This window comes from Anser brachyrhynchus (genome assembly GCF_964034855.1).
Source record: "Anser brachyrhynchus genome assembly, chromosome: 6".
In the NCBI taxonomy this organism is placed as follows: Eukaryota; Metazoa; Chordata; class Aves; order Anseriformes; family Anatidae; genus Anser; species Anser brachyrhynchus.
In genome coordinates, this window is record NC_137700.1 from 11,465,860 (window position 1) to 11,484,549 (window position 18,690).

At 41.9% G+C, this 18,690-nt stretch overlaps 1 protein-coding gene across 1 annotated transcript in view; it reads right to left on the minus strand.

The window, feature by feature from the left end:
- Positions 1–18,690, minus strand: part of ZCCHC24 (zinc finger CCHC-type containing 24) — a 110,976-nt gene that overhangs the window by 29,264 nt on the left and 63,022 nt on the right. The window lies entirely within an intron of this gene.

Consider the following 18,690-nt stretch of genomic DNA (forward strand, 5'->3'; position numbering starts at 1 on the left):
AAACTGTTCAACCTTTTGCAGCCTTGCATTTGTACAGTGGCCCCAGACAGCCTTTCCTATATTTAAACATTTTATTGTCAGACACTCACACACAGCATTTCCTTATCACGGGTACCTAAAATCTTACTTCCTGAAAGTCGCTGCTTTCCTGTCTGAGTACAGAGAAGTAGCTGTCACCACAGGAGTCTCTTGCTGGACTGCTCTGATGTTGGCAGTACCCCAGATTTGCTGTTAGCAGCTGGCTACTGGGCAGCTGACCCAAAACAGGGCAGTAGCCTGAGGCCAGCTGTTAGTTCAATATTTTTTGACATCCACTGACCCTAAGCAGCATCAGGAGATGGCTTGGGAGGTAAATGGGCCTTACAGAATAATTACACTTTCTCCCCAGAAGTAACCTTAGAGCTGTGGTGTCAGTCTCTGCATGGCTGCTCTTTTGCTCTGCAAGTCACATGTATCAGAGGTAAAGCTGGTAAAAAGCAGCACAAGTTATTTCACTAGGCATGCACAGATGATTTCAGCTTCCATTGCTGTGCATTAGACAAGAATAAAGTAGTTATTGTTGTTTCAAACACTGGTGTCCAGAATGCACCTATTTGACATTTTCACGCCATCAGAGTATGATACCTTAGGTGAGAACTAATCTCTTTGCCTCTGCCTCTATTTTAGAGTGGGTCTTCCCAGCTTTAGAGCAAAAAAATAACTGGTTAGTTATTATGGTTAACAGCAAAAAAAAAAAAAGTGTCCCTGACAACAGTGTGTTTCCCTTTTACAACCCTTGTTTAAAGGAGATGGCACTGAAAAGAATGAGATTTGGAAACTTTGCCCCTGTATTTGTTGCACAGTCTTATTTAAAAACTACTTCTTGCCTGTGCATAGTCCTGAGCCCAGTAGGGCTTCTCTGTTTTTTTTTATTCTGACCATTTCAGAGTGCATTAGCGTGGGGAAGTAAATTTAACAAAAATTACCACATTAGGTACCTCTTTTATTAACGAACGTGATTCTCCAAAAAGCATGTGTGAGGGACAGCTGCAGTGCTCAGCTTCTGAACATGTTCTAGGAGCATTTTTTTCTAAGGTGCTAGTTCTAATTTTAAATATTATCCACATTGCCCTGTTCAGAATATAATTCTACTTTTGTCCTAGCAGGCGGTTTTAATACCCACAGGCAAGTAAAGTGAAAAGCTCATTATCAAACAATAGAAAGGATGAATACATGTTCTAATAGAAACCTTATGAGAGCAGAGGATCCACCAAGGGGCTGTAAGGCACAGAAGGCACGACAAGGCTTTGTGCTGTGATCAGTACTTTCTTGGAAACATGTCTGTGACCAAGGCCATTTTCAACTTCTCTAAAGTCTAAGGCAGTCTTCACAACACAGACAGTGAACAGGCCACTGCAAAATGTCTGTACGAGCTGCTGTCTCTCTCTATTGTTTGCTCAAGTCTAAAAAACTATTAATTTTTGAAAGGGTATTGTGCAAGAGGAATCTGGTGTGAAACGCTTGCCATAGTGTTGGCTTCAGAAGGCCATTGGAGAGGTGGGATGAAGATGTGGGGAAGGGAAGAATGCAGTTGTTTATCCCTTTTGCTACATTTTCCTCCTTGTTTTACCCTGATGCTCTTTCCGTAGAGAGATTCCAGTCTTAGGACAGGTTGGTGCCTGCTGCTTGTAGAGGTGCAGTAGGAGTGAGCTAGCCTTGATCTTGGAGGGCAAGAAAAATCCCGAAGCATTGAGAAACCTTATTAGGAGTGCTCGATTTGTTGTTCGTAGTAAGATACTCCTCTCTGTTACATGGGAGTATCTCAGCAGTTAATGTTATAAGGGGAAAAAAAAATCTGTATGGAAAGACAGAACAGAAGATGAATAGAAACAAGTGCATCACACCTGTCTTACTATAAGGTTTCTGAGTCTAAGGATGTTTTCTTCCCCGGTCAAGGAGTACCGTAAAGGCTGTGTTGTTTTGGTAAGCCACAGATTCAGACTCTTGCATGGAGGCTGGCACAGTAGCGGGTGTTTTCTAGTCCCTTGATTTATTTATTTTTCCCAGTCTTCCAAGGCCCAGTTAATTTTATCCGTGCTGTACGTTCCAGTGGGACGTTCCGTTCAGTGTGTGGCTAGCCATGAGAGGCTCATTATCCTTCACAGACTCAACACAAACCCCCAATTTTGAAAGGCAACAAAAGCAGAGGCCGCTGCCCCTTTCCGGTCCCTCGGGCCGAGCTCGCTCCTCGGTGCCCAGTGCAGCTGTGCCTTTGTGCAGGAGGGCTCAGGAGGAAGCGGCGGGCTGACAGGTGTGCTGTGGAGAGGCCTCGGCCGGGCAGGCCGCCCACGCCCGCACGCACGTCCCCGCACACACGGCTCCTGTGTTCGGCTTCCTCCACGGCCTTCAAGGGCCTCCTTGTCGCAGCACGAGTCATCTCGTCACGCAGCCTGCCTTTCTGTGCTGTCTCCCAGCCAGCCCTGGCCAGAATAATCCCCTTTCTCAACCCTAATACCACAGCAGAAATGTCATCGTTATTCTGCAACGCTGGTATTTGTCAAGTTGATGGGAACAATGAGAGCATTCATTTAGCCGGGAGACAGGCAAAGGGCCTCAGGAAAAACCCTTCAAGGGGAAAGAAAAAGTTCTTCTGTCAAACTCTGAACTCCACTGGAGTTGCCATTTGTCTTGAGGTTTGACTGGGTAGGAGACGGGGGCTGCCTTGCGCTGGCCGTGTCTTCAGCTGGGGTCATGGGGCAAGCTCAGGTTTTATTTTTTAGGACAGCTGATTAGCAACAAAGGGCCTCTCTTCCAAGAGAGCTGCATCTTTAGTAATCATAGAGCTCTGCTGTTCAGCTGCATTCACTTGTGCTTTGTAAAATTAAACCTGTAAGAAATGGATTTTACCTTCCTGCTGATTTATACGCACATGCAGTTATTCTAATATGAGAGACCTGTATCTCCTGTCCAACATCCAGCAATATAAAGCCCTTACTGGTAGCGAGGGACAGCTTGAGCTCTATCAACGGTACTGGTAAGAAGTATCAAGATAAACTAAAGAAAGTCTGTTCTTCCTTGAACATCCTAGTAAGTGCTGCTGGATGCTGAGAAAGTAGAAATTCCACTGGAAACAAAAAGCCTAAGCAAGACGTCTAGCCCTTTGGCAGTTTGCTTAAGTCAGCAGTCTTCTTGCAAATAGCATTGGTTCTTCTTGCACTTGTTGAATATCAATAGATAGCAAGGGATAGCACTGCATTTTCAAGAGTACTCCACTGTAGAAAACTGTTGGGTTTATTTTCAATAAATATTGTATTACCTACAAGCTGAGTGTGAGTACTTAGCTCACTTGGAACTCTCCCTGGTACACAGAGGTGCTTAACCCTAGGCTATTTGTGTTATGAAGATGGCTACAGTGGAGATCTGGCAAGGTTTAAGAATTTCAGATAATCTTATCTTTCTATTTTAAATAGAAAATGAGGCTGTGTTAAAGCATTGTCATACCTTACTGCGGGGTTGGTGTGTTTTAGTGGAAAGCTAAATCCATTTTGTGGGCCATTAATAAAATACTCTGGGCTATTTCCCACTCACTCCCATTCCAAAGCACTCAGCAAATTATACAGTGTGTATCTACTTGTATTGAAATGCAGCTACCTCTGGGATTGAGAGCAGTATCAGTCTGTGCTTTGCATTTTGCTAACTCTTCACAGCAAGGCTTCTTTTATTTAAAAAAATTACTTGGATATGCTCCGTGTCTACAGTCCTCAGGAAGAGAAGCTGCTTCTAATAGCTATCAAATGCAAGGCTGTGTTAATCACAGTCGGATTTGAATCAGCTTTGAGAAGCTGAAATAATTTTATCATAATTCATAATTATTGTAAATAAGAGATTAATAGCAGTAATAGGAAAAGGATATAGAAATATCTTTTTGTGTATTTAGCTTTCATGCGCAAATGATAACAGGAAGAGTATGTGTTATTTACACTTAGCTTGATGTATACTATTCACCCAGCAAAGATAGGGAGTTTTCCTTAAAATGGTGAAAGGCACAGTTCAATTTGATATAATGTTATTGCTAGGTGGGTCATGAGAGAAGCTTTAGTTAAATAGCTTCATACTGAATTTTGAGAACAAACAGACAGAGAAGACTCAGATGGTGAGATTGTGGCTCAGGTGACCCCTTATTAAAGGCTGACATAGCCAAGCTTGGAGGAGGAACCGTATTCTAAGCAATTCCAGTTCCTTCTTGAAAATAAAAGGAGGAAACGTGTCAAGCATGTCACTGTTAATCTCTTCTGATGGTTGCAGGGAGTGTTTTTGTTGTACAGCAAGATGCTACAGCTGTCAGACTGGCCTGTGGGCAACATGCTCCATTTTATCCCCCTTCGGGTTGCCAGGATGCATTTGGGGAAACATGTGCAAGAAATCATTTTAGAGATTGCCCATCACCCGCTTCTTTTTAAGGACATTGTTCTGAGCATGAAATCAGGATATAAACAGGAAGGGCTGTCTCCATCTTATCTGCATATGCAATAGCAAGGGAATCCAGATTGTCTTTGCTCCTCTAAAGCATCCACAGTGAAATGCCTTAATTCTAAACTGTATCTCAGGTTTTTATGACACCTTTGTGCTGGTTTTCTCGGGTTTTATCCAGATTATTTAACTTCTCGATCTGTTATATAAACCTGTAAAGCTTAAAATGCCTATCTTCTATAAATAGGAAACCCAAAAGAACTTAGCCAAACATACCTAAAAATGAGTGTCTGTTAGGATTGTCCCCCAATTACTTTATATCTATTACACACTGCCATTATTGCCAGTTCAGTGATCTATTATGACTAAATTTGTCAAACCAGAGGTGTTTCTTTAAAAAAAAAAAAAAAAAAAAAAGCTTTGATGCCAGAAGGCTGTAACCACACAAAGACTATCTTTCAGTTCTCTTATGAAACAGATGTTTCATTGCTTCATATAGAGGAAATCGAGATCAGCTGATTACCTCACAGGTTGGCCTGAAAAAGTGAACATGCAACTTGCAGTCAAGGACTGTGAGAAGTGTTTCAGAACTGTGCTGTTTTACTTGGGAGAGGGGTAGCGGTGAACAACCAGCTTGGAGAGGTACTTGGCAAGGAGCTTCTGATGACAATATGTTTTTGAAGGCACCGTGAAACAAATAAATGTTCCAAAAAAGGAGATATGCACAACAAATTCCAGGGCAGGAGAACAGCTGCAAAAATGTTTTCTCCCTTTGTTTGATCTCCAGTTTGAAACTGAACTGCCTTGTTTCATGGTGCCTGCAAACAACTGAATTGCTTCTAATGCCACAACTCGCACGTGTCTGTTGCAACTATTTGCAGCCATCTCAGCGTGTAAGTGGACGAATGTTTAGCAGAGCTTTGATCAAGACGGCATTTGAAATGATTAGCTGGGATTTTCAAGGGGTGATCTCCTGTCACTGCTCTGAATACACCCACGTTGTGCAGGAGGGGTGAGGCCCTGCTGCTGTGGTGCTGCTGCCCTGCAGCCTGGGCACCGAGAGGTGCTCTGCTTGGGACGCAGAGGTGTGCGGGTTCTGCTCAGGCTGCTGCCGTGGGGCATGGCAGACCACGAGTGCTGTCGGAAAAGCTGTGTGGTCTGTCCCAGCTAACATGTGTACAGCTTTGCAGCTCTGTGCATAAAGTGTTTCTTTGGAAAATGATATCCCCGCTTGTATTCGCTGGAAACCGTGTTGGGACTTTGAAGGATACATTTAACACTGTATAAGGAGAACTGTGCTGGAAACTTAAGGCAGCCCTGCTACAGCAAAGTCAGTTTTGTAAACTTGCAGAAGAAATTGCTTTCAACCACAACTTAGCAAGAGCCCGTTGAAGTGTGTGGGGCCAATTTAGGATTTGCATTCCCCTCTCTCAAGCAATTTGCTTAGCTAAAGTGGGTTACAGTACAAATGTTTAACCAAAAGAAAAAAGGCCTGTCTCCTGTTCACCACTGTTGTGGATTAACAAAGAGCAGGGGTAAAATTGCATGTGAAGCTCCTGCCTGGCAGCAAGAGCTTTTCCAAGAGCAGTTCCAAATGTCCCCCTAGGAAGGAGTGCTGGAGGTGGCCTGGACTTCAGCCTGCAGAGCCTGTGCTGTGTGCAGGAACAGCTGGGAGGGGAGGGACAGCACGGCGCTCGGGCAGCTGGCAGGAGGTCACTTAGTGTTTGCACTGGGGGATAGGAAGGATGAAAGGCAAGAGCTGGACCTTGCCAGAAAAAGGGCATATAAATAAAGGGTGGAGATTTTTTTTTTTTTTTTTTACTATCCAGGAAATAGAGAGTAGCTATTCACAAACCTGTTTATTCATATAAATAAAATCCTTGCAGCACAGCATTTCGCATTCATTTGAATATGGTAATTTTCTTCATGCCATTTAGGTAGAGATGAATATCCCCACAAGCAAAGGATATACTCATTCCCTTAAATGGAAAGAGCTGAACAGATCATTATATTGAAACAAGATAGAGTTTGCAGAAGGAATTAAGCACCCCAGGCACACTGACGTCCTACAGTGTCCCTGAAATTCCTGGACCACGCAGTACCATGGCAAGATATCTAATAGGAGGAAAGGGCCCTTTTGGCCAGTGTGAAGATGAACTTCCCCCGAGCAGCATCAGCACTGTTGCGCATTTGCCTTCCCTAATCCAAGTGCTTAGTCAGGTAAACATGTTTCAGAAAACAAATCAGCCCAGATGCTAGCTGAGCCAGAGTTAAGCAAAGGTTGCTCAGGTGCCACCATCTAAACCAAGGCCCTAAATCCCTACCCATTCTCGTTCCCAGCTACAGAAGCAATAACCCAAACAGTTTTCTCCCATATTACATACAATTTCCCTAACCCCATCGTTTGTCTGGTTCTTTCTTAGTAGAAATTGCAGCATGTGTTGTATGTGATTTTGAAGAGAATATTCTGAAAGTCTGCATTGCACGCTGTATTGTCAGTGGATAGATACACGAAGTACACTTATTGTAGAGTGTGGAAATTAGGTCAAATAGAAGTAGAGTTTAACATCTGAGGGAGAAACAGAGGCATCCAAAATACTGATTGGCGTTAAAGGCAGGTATGACTTTGGTGCCCCTTCTCCTCTCAGTGAAAACAATGAGAGTAATACAGTCTGTGCTTTCAGCCTTGCCTACATATTCATCCTTTTTGATCAGTTGTCTGAAATCAGCTCTCTTCCAGAAAACAGAAGAGTAAATGAGGTGAAATGGCCATCAGATGGTCCACGCTTGTTAGTAATTAATTAACAAATTCTTCCCTCTTTCGTTTTTTTTTTCCTGCTATGAATTTCATGCTCTTCCTTACTTTTTTCTCCTCTTTTCAGGATCTTAATTTTTAAAGGTTTCAAAAGAAAACAATTTTAAAAATAAATAAATAAGTGTAAGATCTCTAGGTCATTTTTCTCTGCAGAAAAACAGTGCTGTCATCTACACGTAAAGCTTTTTTTTTTTCCAATTACGTATCTTCCCCCTCAACGCTGTCCTCCACCCTGACTACTTGCTCCTTTTAGTCTCATTATGACAAACAGACTTCTCTCTGTGGGGCTCGGTGGTTAGTAATAACTCAGCCCCATGAGGCAGAAGTATAACTTTATAGTCTATGTGATCTGTCATAAGTGGTGATATGTAGGACTGTACTGTAAGTAGTTGCAGGAAATGCAGCTTACAAACCTATTTATTAAAACCTATTGTAGAAACAGACACACAAACTGTAGCAATTAATGAAAAAGTCTCAGAAACCCGACTATATGACTTGCAAATTATTCTTGAACACAAAATTGCATCAGTAAACTGTTTTCAATTAATGATTTACCAGTTCCATTTGACATTGAGCAGAAGATCTCAGCTGAGGGTAGTAATTGTAGTAGACAGGAAAATATTGCACATTGGCTTTGGGTTCTTCTGAATTTCAAACCTAAAATGAGTATAGATGATAGCTTTGTTCATAATAATAACCTGCTGGGAACTTGAAATTCTGCCTTTTTTATCTCTTACAACATCAGTAGCAATCATTTTCCCAGACTTGACTGAAAAAACAAGTGTTCCTGACTGATGGAAAAAGAAGGAGCAAAGACCATCATTAACCCTTATTCATCATATTAATAATACATGTAAAGAGACCGCAGAAGCTTAAGTGTTTTGCTTCAAAACCAGCAAGAAGATACACATCCTCTTGATGTACAGAAAGATGGAAGAAAATATCCTACTGTCTGTTTTCCCAGCATTAGGACCAAAGCACTTCTATACAGTATGATGTAACCTATTATCATTTGGCAATCTCTCCCACCCTTCTTTGGTGGAAATCTTGTTTTAAACAGGATTTTTCATTTTTAAATATATTTTGTATATATGTACGTCGCTACGTATTTACTTGGAGACAAGCTCAAAATGTGCATACCTAGTCCTCGGTGATGTTTGTGGTAATCCTTAATTGCAGAGTACCCTTATTTCTAAAGTTAAGAAATAGATATATATCTATTTTACCCTATTAAAACCAGTTTTTGCCCTCAGGGACAAGTGCTAGTGAGATGGTTGGCGATCCACATAGTGGAACTGTAGGTACCGTTAGGTAATATGGCTCAGTTCATGAAACAACTTGAAGATGAGGATTTGATGGAGCAGATAGTCAAAGAGTTTAGAATACTCCATGAACTCAGTGAACACATCTGTAACATCTGTAGGATCTTGGCACGTGATCCAACCTGTACTTCTGTTTTGGGGAGGGGGTTAGAAGACGAGCTGACTCTTGAATTGCTAGGACATATGTTGTGCTGCTCTTGAATATCCTTAGCTTTCTGAAACATCTAGGCATTTTATTCAGGTGTACAGTATTGTACTGTATACCTGATATTCATGAATATGAAGAAAGAGGTGAGGAAGATATGAGTAAAGACGGCTAGATGATCTTTTGCAAAGAGGGGCTAGCCCACAGTGTTTGGAAAGAAAAACATTGCTTAACAATTATGACAAGTTAGTCTCAGGGAGCAATGCTATAATAGGCCTAGAAGAGTGACTAAATTTGACGAATGTTGGGATTGCGCTAGTCCTTAAACATTTCCCCAAACTCTCTTTTCTGGTTGCCAGCATCAGCGCGTGCTCTAGTTCAACTTGAGGCAGCTGGTTTTCATCCACGAATTCAGTTCACCCAACTGAACGTGGGCTCTCTGTGCGGCAGCGATATAGTTGCAGGCAGTGAAAACTAGCTAGCGCCATGTGTCACATATACATAATGCGACACGTAAATGCAACTGTCCAACCTAGTAAATGTAACCGCACAGATACAGTAAGAGAACAGAGGGAAAACTGATTCTTGTGGGAAGCTGCAAAAATGAGCCAGAGGAGAGGTACAGCTATTGGAAATGCTGTTCCTGTTGATGAAGACCAAAGCCATTTTAACACATCACTGGTCATCTGCTACTTTTTTTTTTTGGTGCAACAGCTGTATCTCATGGCCAGTAGTGTCAGATGCTAAAGAGGTGCAGGTTGAAGAGAATGGATGTGTTCCCTCCTCATTGCCAGAAGGAGGTCATCCGTCAGTGCCATTAAAGTGATTTCATTTGTGTCCTGGCTTGTATCCAGGCTTCACTGGGACTGCTTCGGTTAGCTAAATAGATTCCCTTAACTCTTGTAAGACGTAGGTTTCTTGCCACTGGCAAAGCATTCCTTCAGAGAACTGTATTTTTATCTAAACCTTTGCAAATATGTCAGCCGGACAAGAAGCTGTTCAAGATGTTCACACAGGGAAGCAGGAGGTTGATTTGAACTTATACCATACAATTAACCAATCCTTTCATAAATATTATAAGAATAAGTATTGACTGTGCTGTTTAAGTTGCTACTACATTGTCTTAACCCTCCCCTTCCCTACGTCTGCTTCCGCCCTCCCAGTATCAGCCTAATCAATTCTGCAGACATTTGGGATCAGCAGCCTCTGGCAAAAAAGGCGATAAAGCTTCCCTAGTATTACTGTGGAGCTATAGGCCAGATCCAGGATTTTTAAAAAATATTTTTACTACCAGCCACAGAATGGCTTAGAGCCTAGATCCTGCAGTAGGAGTCCCTCCAGCAAACCCATTTAATGATTCATCCTCATCTTTCTTAAAAGAACTATAATGTTGTCTGCAATATACACACTGGACTTCACTGCAAGTGTAGGAACAAGATCCTACCAATTGCAGATATCCAGCTCATTAGTCTTAGGATCGACAGCATAACCTTTCACAAGCTTACAGGTAACATTTTAAAGCATTCCACTTATTGAGCCTATGCAAGTGGTCTTTTTGCTTGCCTTTTATGTTTGACCTTGTCAGCTTTCATGATTATGGTTGATGTCTGCAGCACGGAGCAGACACCACATGTATTATAGTATGATTTTGCTACATTTTGTTTGTATTAGCAGATTGCATTTGAATGTGCAGTCATCACAATGAATGGGGTGCATGAAAAAGTTTTCTGTACAAATCCAAGGACAGCAAAAAAAAAAAAATCTCAACTGTTATCTGAAAAATGGAAATAAATTGGTAGGGTCCCAAGTTCCCATAAGTTCTTCAATTGTAGTAAGAATAAGCAGGTATAGTTCAATATAGCGCCCTGGAAATGATTAAGTGTGCTTCATGCTCTGGAAAGTGAAGATGTGAGGGCCTGTACACCTAACCCTAGTAAGACCCTCCTGTACAGCACTGCCCATCAGCCTGTGGGGACAGCCCCTTCACACCAGGACGTGGGCTGGGCAGCCTGTGGGAACAGCCCCTTCACATGGGGACGGGTCAAAACAGCCATCACTGTGATCCTGGTTGCCCTGAACAAGTCCCTTGACCATACTAATGCCAACTAGAGAGTCCTTATAAACTGATATAATTGATGGTCTTTGCTCAGCAGATAAGCTATCACCTATTTGAGATCAAAACTGAACAAGTTGAGTGCCAAAACTCTTGTAATGGCGCTTTTCTGGTTGCACTGTTAGCTGCAGAGACCAAACTGCATGGCACTTCCCTGGTATGCCTGTCTTCAAGCTGTACCATTACATTTTTATGCACCTACTTTTCTTCTGGAAATAAAATTGGGCATCCAGGAACATGTATCATTATTTGTACGTGAAAAGCATCAGTTGTTTTACTTCAGTTTGTGACATTTCTTTCACATCTTCAATGTGTGCTAACGGTGCTCAGCAACTTTAAAATCGATGGAAAGATGAAACCCTAAAACTCTCTCAACAATATTGTTCAGCATCCCCACTCATTGGAATAAGCTGATGAAAGTAAAATAGAGGAAGAGGATGAACCTGAATGTAGTGTAGAAGTCTTGGCTTGTGTGCAGTCAGTAATACTAGGCTGTTTCATGCAGCTCAAAAATTATCTTTTGAAGTCAAATGTGGATTGAACAAGGACCTGACAGCCCCCATGAGCACCACCGTCAGTGCTGGAACTGGCATGGTTAATCCAGACCGAAGTTTGTTTCACAGCACTGAAGGGAGCAGGCCCCTCAACAGTCCTCAGTTTTAAGATGACTTTAGTTCTTTGCAATTGCCAATATAGCACCTGCACTAGAAACAAATTTTTAAAAAGTAGGTCATAATCACACGTGCAATTGTTGATTGCAGAAAACAGGCAGGCTATAAAGTTGTCCTGTTCTATCTGCTCTAAGTGCTGGCATGCAAAGTCAGGAAACCCAGAAAATGCAGGACCACCTGTGGAGCCCTTGTTACAGCATGATCCCATTAAGTTAATACTCTCAAGGCTCTCTGCTGACTAATACAGGCAAACATTACAGCCAGCAAGGGGTTTAATAAGTGGGACGCTTTTACCTAGGGCACATGCCAGCCCTAAGGTTGCTGCGGAAAGCAAGCACGAAAGTAAGCAAGAGGTTAAAAAAGAAAATGTCTGGCTTTTTCAACAGCTGGGTTCCATTGTGAAAGGGTCATGTGGTGCCAAGGAAAACAGAAAATAGGAAGGCACACAGATTTGTTAGTTTGAAGTAATTGACCACATGGTGTCCAATGGTTTGTGTTCTCATGTTCTCCAGAGCAAAGTCCCACGGGAGCTGAGGCAGGGGTTCCAGTTCCTAGCACTCTATTGTTTACCCTGATGGTTTCCAGATGCTGGAGACAAGGACAGTGAAATCTTTGGGATGCTGCCAAAGAATGAAAAAGACCAAAGAAAACATTGAGGATATTTTTTCATTTTATTTTTAAAGAGACAGTACTTCTTTTCACTAAGATCACCTTCATTTGCAATTCCTCTCCTCTCTCAAATACACATGCACGCACTTCTTTCCCTTTCTGCCCTCTCTGTTTCTCGGTCTTTTTGTATGTAAACAGCTCTGTAATGCAACCAACCAAGTGAGAGCAATGCAGATTTTTTTTTTCTCCCTTGGCATCCTTAGCTCATTTAGCTGTAACACAGTGGATGTGCAAAAATGGTCAGAAAACCCCAGCAAGAACTTCAGAGCAGGCACATCACCAAGAGAGTGTCAGCAGTGATGGGAAAGCCTCAGAAGGCTGTGAGTTCAAGTTTGCTTTGGCATGGCCGTAAGAAGTTTGCAGAACTCTACAAAGCTTTTCCAAACATCTGAACCATTGAAATTAGGGAAGGGGAGCAAGACTGGGAGAGCAGGAGGCACTTTCATCAGCAAAGCCAGAATGCAGAGAAGACCAAGGGAACGCAAATTATGAAAAGAGACCTCCTGGTAATTAATTCTCAACTCCTAGAAGGATGAGCTCTAAGAATAGGACGTGTCTTGCAGTGGGGAGAGCCGGTGTTTGGAGACCTGTCTCCTAGTCAAGCCGGCTGCAAGCGCTTTGAGTCAGAGCAAGTTTCTACATCACACCTACGTGTGTGTACGCGCTTGTGGTTGGGCAAGGGCTGTGGAAATCAAGGAAAAAGTTCCCGTTGCCTTCAAAAGGTTGTGGATGAGATACCTGTCCTGGTCCCAGTTTAGAAATATCAGGTTGTGGGTTTTTTTGTTGTTTTAATGAAGAACCTCTGTGGTATCTGCTACAACTATGTCCTTCCTGCAGTCTTCACATCTCCTGAAAGGAGATGCATGGGAAGGCGTGTCTTGCAGGAAAAAGATCCTCTAGAGGAGGCTTTATGTAGAGATTAATTTGCTAAAATAAAACCTTAGCAAAGTCAGGTCTCTTGAAACAGTCTAAAAGCCTGATTCTAGATTCACTGCTAAGTGTAAAAATCCACCCAAATTATTGTTCAGAATGTTGAAAACCTGAGGCAAAGGCTGCTGCCAGGTCTCAGGCTCTCTGCTACTGCCGTCCTCTGCTTATGTGGTCTCTTTCAAAGAACCTCTTACAAAAACCAAAGATACTGAGACTTGGTGTTCTGGGCCTAAGCTGTGATAAAATGACACCACAGGTTTCCTTTTTCTGCTTCCTGTTTCCTGGACACACTGAAACAGAGCTTACAGCTCTTTCCTTTGTGATTTGTTAGTCTTTGGGTGTAAGGCTGATAAAAATGTGGTGTTCAGAGAGGAGCAGTAGTTTGTTTCTAGTGTGTTTTATAGATTCTAGTGTTTAAAGCAATTAAAAGTCTCTGTAACAGAACCCACTGCGTTTCTTTCCATAATTCCTACAGCAAAGAGAACTTACTTTCTTTTTCTTACTGCATGCATTAACAATAACACAGTGGAGCTGAATCCTGACAGCACTGAAATCAAAAAGAGCTTGAGAATATGATTTCTCAGCAGATGTTATAAAACAGGACTCCCAACGTGACAGATACTTCGGCAAATGCCCGCAGGGGTATGTTTGCGCGTTGACTTGTATGTGCCTGGTCATTTTGTGAGTCAGACACAGGGCTGTGCTAACAGAAACCTCGATGCACATGCTTGCTAAGTCCATTCGCAAACAAGTTGAGAGGCACACGATGGATAAGCTGACATATCTATCCGTTCGATTACATGCTAAAAACGTTAACTGTCTTATTTTGTCCAAGAGCTGTGGTGCTTTCCAGCTCCACAATCAGATCAGACCATGCTGCGTGCTAGAACAGGATGGCCTGTCTTGCACACTGGTGCAGTGAGGTACAGCATCAGCCTTTACCTTTTCCGCTTTTAAGTAATAAAATGTAAACTATTTGAAAACAAAAGGATCTCAGTTATTCTCCAGCTAACCTCGTTCCTCACTCCCAAGTAAAATGCAGTAAATGAACTGCAAGCCTATTTCTCTCTCCACAGACTGTAAAGAATTAAGGTTGGGATTACCTAGTATCTGAATCGTGTCTTGAATGGTGCCTCTTATCAGCAACCAGTCAGGGCATTCTGTATCAAGATGTCGTTTTACACTACAGCATGCCTCACACCCTGATTTTTTGTTGCTCTAATGCTATCCATGGTAACTGTATCATCTTCTCTGGAGTCAGAACTTTTTGTTGTTGGAACTGATGGTGTTTATTTCTGCCAGTGAAACGCTTCATTTCGTCCCCACGTGTACGTGCCAGAGCTGCTGTGCTGGGCCAGGCAGAAGCATCCAGCCTGGCAGGGCCAGCAGTGGCTGCCAGGGGGTGTACAACAAGCAGCTAAGCAGCAACCGGTGCTGCCCCAGGATGCTCAGCCCACCTCCAGCTGCCTGTCGCCCAGGGGTCCCCTGTGCCAGAGGTGTGGTACCTTTTCCCCACTCCTTTCTGGCCTTGCGTCTCTGCAGTATGGTCTGGGAGTACTGTTAGCATAGAGCACAGCTGGCACAAGCGAGAACAAACAGCGGTGGTGTGATGCGCTCGCCAAGTGCCAGTGCTAGCTCATAACTCAGTTCTGCTGAAAAAATCATGAGTGACTAACCAGTGCGTATTTCTTGGTTTGGGTGGAGGTGGAGAACAATGAGACTGCCAAATACTGAGCTAAAATCCTTATGTTCCCCATGCTTTGCCTTCTAACTTGAAAGATGCAGATAAAATCAAAATGACTTGCTGTCAAATGAAAACTTGAATACTTAAACTTCAATCAATTTGTAGTCGTTCTGGTTCAATGCGATGTAAACAAAGTAAAACATAGAAAATGCTTTGAATGAGAAAACGTAACTCACACTTAAATTAATGCACTAAATTTGTTTAATTATTATTAAGACTTTAATTTTTGCAAAAGCATAGAGGCAGACTTGCAGCCTTGTAGAGAGACTGCATCAGTTTCTGAGTATATTTTGCCTCCATGTTCTCTGTCCCAGCAGACTTGAAATGAATAGGTGCCGAACTGGAAGTGCTTCTTTGTCTGCACGTAAAGTGCAGAGGACAAGATTAAAATGAGCAAGGTTTAAAAGGATGTTTTATATGTGATGATTTTTCCTATTTCTTTACGTGATGCTGGATTGGTTGAAGATGTCTGAGGACTGATCCTTAGCTAGTCTAAATAGATATAGATGGATAGATGCATCTTGGTGGATTGGTAGTGGCTGCGAATCTAGCTCCCAGCATTTCCCTCTTAAACGCAACAGAAGAGCTGAACTGTATGGAAGGATATTTGCTGCAATCCCCTACACACAGCACTGCAATTTTGACTGTCTTCTAGGTTTTCGTTGAGGGGTATGTTACCAAGTTCTTCGTACCTTCCACTTTTTTAGGCACCTGAATAAGAGTTTTGAAAGCTTGACAGAAATTAGTACGCTTGGGGCTGCTGGTCTTTGCCAAGCTAGTATGAGTATCTAACACGCTGCGCTAGAGCTTAGCGGCAATGTGGAAACCTTTCAATTCCATTGCACTTTCAACAGCTGCCAACCTGGCACTCCAGTGAGTGAGCAAGTTTTGAATCAAGCCTGGTGTATTTTTTTCCAGGCAGATTTTTTCCTTACTGTAAAAACTGACTGCTCTTTTGCTCCTATTTTAGAATAACATATCATTTATGCTGTGTAAAAGGTGGTTTGAAGGAGACCTAGGACAAGCCTTTGGTGGCATAAAAAGACAAAATAATTTCTTACTAGGTATGTTTTTCTTCATCTGTATACATGTTTTTGTTACTGGAGAGATGAGGCATTATTTGCCTTGTTCTTATGTATGCCACTAAAACAACTGAAACATTTTAAATAGCGAATATGAGAAGCTACTAAGTCCTTTATAAGCAACTAGCGCTCTGGAGAAGCTCTGGATTTGGATGTTAAGTTTCAGACATCATGAAGGAGTTTTGTTTTCATATCAATCCATTTTTCAGGCGTTCAACACTAAATTATTATTTTATTTTTTAATCTGCACTCCTGTGATTTTTCAAAAAATTAAAAGTAATGCAGTATGGACCAAATTCAGTACATAATGCCAAAAGTGAAAGTAGTATTTTGTTTTGTACTTGTTTCTACTGTTACTGTAGCTTACAATTTAAACATTTGAGGGTGTGAACCCTTAATCTAATGCTCTGCATCAGCCTTGGAAATAGAGCTCTGATCAAGTCAAGGAATTTTAAATGGGATATATGTATTTGTTAGAGAACAGAAGAAGCAATAGATACCTTCAACATTGGTAAGTGACTCCAGCGTGCTAAAAATGTGCTCGCGGCAAGCAGCTGATTCTCTTCAAGTACCTCTGACCTAGCAGATGTCTTAAAGTTAGGGAGCTATGACCTCAAGCACTGGCTTATGGAGAGGTTGGCTTCCAAAGAGGAGCTCCCAAAGAGACAGTCAGAGAGAGAAAATAAGAAAGGAAAATGGTTTTATTTGTTGCATCCGGTTAACCGATAACAAAACAAACAGAAAAACATACTCAATTATATCCTGGATTTCAAGAGCTTCAATTCCAAACTTCATTTGACCTGGTTACTCGGAGCTGTCTTTAGAAAATAAAATGCTGTCTTTCCTCCTAGGCATGAAAACTGTTTCCTGCCTGGGATTTATGGCTAGTGGTGGACCTCAAAGGACTGCATAACGTTCAGTATCATAGGAAGTGAAGCAGATAGAGCTGCGAACACAACCCAAAAAGGGGATTATCAGAGGATTTCTACAGTGCTTCTTTCTATCACATGTAGAGGACCCCAAGGAGCTTTCTCCCCACTTCTTTTGGCTTGTTTCTGCTCAGTGAGTTGTATGTCCGGGGATTGTGTGCTGTGGTCAGTGTCATCAGTTAAAATGCATGCAGTTTTAAGCTGGTTGCGTGGCTCTAAAATATTCTACATTGAGATACTGTCTTGTTGCCGTCCAAAATATAGAAGTTGGCTATTTCTGCTGGAACTGTTTAATGCTTTTTGAGGCTCAGGCCTAAAATAAGCACGGTTGGCTTCTGGCAGTGGTTTATATTGTATGCCTTCTGAGCTGTGAGTTTCCTTGTCAGGATGTCTGAGCAGGTTATGGTACAATCAAATCACGCTGCTAGTAATCCACGGGCAAATCAGATAATGGAGCACTGAATGGCCCATGTGGTTTCAAGTCAGGCTTCACTGGCGGCAGCTGGAGCTTCACTGCAGAATTCAGTGGAATAATTCAGTGGCAGCTCCCATAGGGACAACCGTAAATAGAGGGACAGTGATGTTTTCTCCCTTGCAATCAGTATCTGGTTTGAGGGAAACTGAATATAAGGCACTAAAAGATTAGAAGCTTTATTAATTTATTTCCTTATTTTCTACTGAGAGCCTTAGAACTGATGGGAAATGTATGATTACCATCAATATTTCATATTTATTGTGCTTTCCTTTAAGCTTTGTGCAAATGTCACTTTGAATTCCTAATTCTTCTGTGTCATCTCACATTGGAATAAGCCTGAGAGGGAGATTCAAGCCTTGTACTCCATCCAGAAAAGCCATGTTTGTGGTCTTGTTACATCTTTAGCACTTTGGTTGTATCTTTCGTTCATTCTCTCTTCTGTATGTGTTCTTTATCCTTTCTAGCAAGCTATTATTATTTCTCAGGTTATGTTAAAAAAGGGGGGGGGGGGCAAAAACTATTACTCAGAAACTATTTATGCAAACTACTCAGTAGACATAATTTTCTGCTTCTCATGGTAGGCTCCTTCCTACTTACATTTTTTGGATATAAAGCACAAAATATGACTGAAGGAGAACTTGCATTAAGGAAACAAACCTTTCCAGAGCCAGAACAGGACTTGAAGGGATGAGGGTTTAATTCCACCATGGCACCTGGGATGTGTCATTTCCTTCCTTATCCCTCGCTCTTCCCCATGGATCACCAGTTACTTTTGGCTTAATAGGAATGTCGTAAGGCAAACTAAGTTAATTATGTTAGATTTACCACAGCAAGGTGGGTCAAATAGAATAAAAGGAGAATGTAAGAAGACAACTAAGAGGAATAATGGATTAAGTTCCGTTACCGTACAAGGAAAGCTCTCCTGGAACTGATTAAGGGCTGTAGGATATGACAACGTATTTGAAAATTAAAAAAAGACTCTGTCATTGGCACTTGATACCTAAAGTTTTAGGCATGAGAGCTGAGATCTAGGTGTTTGCATGTATCTTCTGTCACAGGTCTAATCACCCTAGCACAAAATCTGATCCAAGCAAGATCTAAAATGTACATTTAACTTAGAAAACGTGAAAAAAATTACTGAAATCAGCAAAATTTTAGTGGATCATGGTCTTATGTCTCCAACAGTAAACTTAATTTGATGGAATCTGAAGTTCAACCACTTTTTTCTTAGAGAAAAGAAAAATATTCTTATCTCAGCTCTGTTTGATTCCACTGTGTGAGCTGTGTATGTGGGGAAAAGTTCAGTGCTTGTTACTTTTCCTACCACTCAGACCATTTTCGATCAG